At 40.6% G+C, this 2,522-nt stretch overlaps 1 protein-coding gene across 1 annotated transcript in view; it reads right to left on the bottom strand.

The window, feature by feature from the left end:
* The window catches only part of kif17 (kinesin family member 17), a 76,741-nt gene extending 76,495 nt beyond the window's left edge, over positions 1–246 (bottom strand). The window contains 1 exon segment of the mRNA XM_037679312.1: positions 228–246. The gene's annotated coding sequence lies outside the window, so the exon portion shown is untranslated.
* Positions 247–2,522: the final 2,276 nt, after the last annotated feature.

Genomic DNA, 2,522 nt, shown 5'->3' with positions numbered 1-2,522 from the left:
GACAGCTTATAAATCAGTTTTACAGGAGTGGTAAACAACACGGCGGTTGTTTTCACTTCCAGCAGAACAGACGTGTACCACACGGCGGTGGTGAAACTTTGCTTCAGACATTTCTAAAAATATCTGTAATGATTTTTTTTCCTAGCAGATAGGAGAGTTTAAAGATGGAAAGATGAAGTTTATCTACAGAGAGATGTGTGAGGGAATTTGTCTGTTTTAACCAGAACCGACACGCTCCTTCTTTTCCAGCTTGGGCCAACGGTACGCTTAGTTGAGATCGACTCTTTTACCTTGCAGATGATAGTTTCAGCGTTGGTGTAGAGCTCTCCTTTCAACTCTTTCAGCGTCTCCGTGAGAACAGCTAAAAACCTCTGGAGTCGTGAGGTGATCCAAAACAGAAGTTCATAATTCCCAAATCGTCTCTGGTTCAGCTTGATTCTCTTTCAGCAGCATCCTGAATTCCAGCCTTCTGCATTCTGGAACTCCAAACTCTCAGAACTGCTACTCCATCTTCAAGACTGAGCTTACAGCAGCTTCAAGACTGAGCTGAACTCTGGATTGAACTAGGAAGTGTCAACATTTAAAGAAAGCTCACTTCCGGTTCATTTGAGAGCTTCTGATTGGTCGATGGACCAAAACAGAGGTGTATTTTGTGATGTAAGGTGTTATGAAAAGTCAAGGAAAAAGATTAAGATTGTTTAAGAACAGACAGAAAGATATTATGAAGGAACCAGACTTCGTGGAGTCACCTCTTCCAGTATCTTGCTGTAAAAGTTAAACATGACATTTCTTTTCAGTAAACTTTCAGTTGACCGAAACTTGAACTTCGACACACTTACAACTTCGCTCATTGAAGATAGAAAATCAAGAAATGCATATTAACCTGATTTCTTCTTTGAATGAGGATTAAGAATCATTATTACTGTTTCACAGTTGATTTAAATGATTAGTTCACTTCAACATTTAAAAATGGTTTGAACTAAAACACAATTTGATTATCAAAACATTTGTAAAATAGTAATGATCATAGAGAATTGTCTTTTTCCACTTGATTAATTCAAGAAAGAAAGTCTCAGGATGGGTCAACCTGTATTTCTGGATTCAAATCAATGAAATGACAGTTCTGTCCCAAATGATCCTTAGGTCAAGGTTTTGACCTCAGGCCTAGTTCACTACAGTTGTCACTTTCCACTCACTCCTCAGTCTGCCTCTCCAGTCCTCAGTCTTTATCATTCACACCTGTCCCTCATCAGCCACCTGCCCAGGTGCTCTCATTACTCACTCTTCCTCTGGCTTATAAAAAGCCTTTCTCTCCTCCACTCCTCGTCCAGTCATTGTTCTGTATTCACACAGACATCTCAGTCCTCCTCTGCCCTGTATGTTTTCGTCACCCGATGATCTGCCCTGCCCGTTTACTCTGATGTCCTGTTCAGTCTTGTTTCTGATTGTGTTTTGCCAGAGTAAGTTTTGCTGCATTGACAGTGTTTTGTTTTGTTGTTTAAATAAATTTGTTTTATTTGAACTCCTGCCTCGCTCGCCTGCCTGCATATGGGTCTAAACTTTGAAGATTGTGACATTACCTGCAGCAAAAACTTTCCTTTTCGAGTGTTTTCTATGAGGTAGGTGATCAGGCCGGAAGAGAAGCGGATGATGAGAGATCCACAGTTGGACTTTTTAGGATGTGGGAAGAGAAAACAGGATCCCAGGACATCAACTGCAAGGAAGGAGCAGCAGCTGTCACTGTAACACCAGAGAGAAAACCATTTATTTATTAACATAATAAAAACTGTGGAGAGAAGATGTTAGACGTGCAGAACACCGACGTTGCGACACCAGCCCAGTACCACACAGCTTGAGCCAGCGCTTCCTCTGTCTCCACTAAACTTGGAATCCTGGATCTCCACACTGTCATGTTGCCTTGATTTTTTTTTTTTTTTCTGTTTTCGTGGAAAGTATAGGAAGAAAAATTACTATGACTGTTTATATTAATCTTCAAAGAAAATGAAAAGAAGCTATTCCACCTTCAGTTTAATATTTCATTGGGAAACAGGTTTTAGTGAGAGGAAACTAAACAGGAGATTTATATAACCCATATGAGATGGAACCTTCTACATCACACCACAACAAGTAGTGATGACCCTGAAAAAGACACCAGTGGGTTTACTTTACCTAATCAATTCTTTGAATCTTGACAGCGTTCTGTAAACACTCGGCCCACCTTGTGACTCTCTCAGTCGCTCCTGAAGACTATGCTGTTTGAGCGGCGTGGAAGTAAAGGAGCAATAAGCACCAGAACACAGTCCTTTGGTGCGGATGACTTTCTTGCGCATCAGAGAGGGCGAGGAGGTTGAAAATACTTCATCTTGGTTGGTTTGCAGACAGTTGGAAGAATTCTTAGTTTTGTCAAACTGGTTGAAAACAACAAAGTCCATGCTCAATAATTCAGGAATAAAATCCAACATTTTTCATTTAGGTTGTCAATAAACCAGGTGTCTGTAGTGGTGATACATGAACAGGCCACC

This window comes from Nematolebias whitei, chromosome 7 (genome assembly GCF_014905685.2).
Source record: "Nematolebias whitei isolate Nwh7 chromosome 7, NemWhi1, whole genome shotgun sequence".
In the NCBI taxonomy this organism is placed as follows: domain Eukaryota; kingdom Metazoa; phylum Chordata; class Actinopteri; order Cyprinodontiformes; family Rivulidae; genus Nematolebias; species Nematolebias whitei.
Note: the sequence above shows the minus strand (reverse complement) of the source record. Positions and strands in the feature narration are given on the sequence as shown.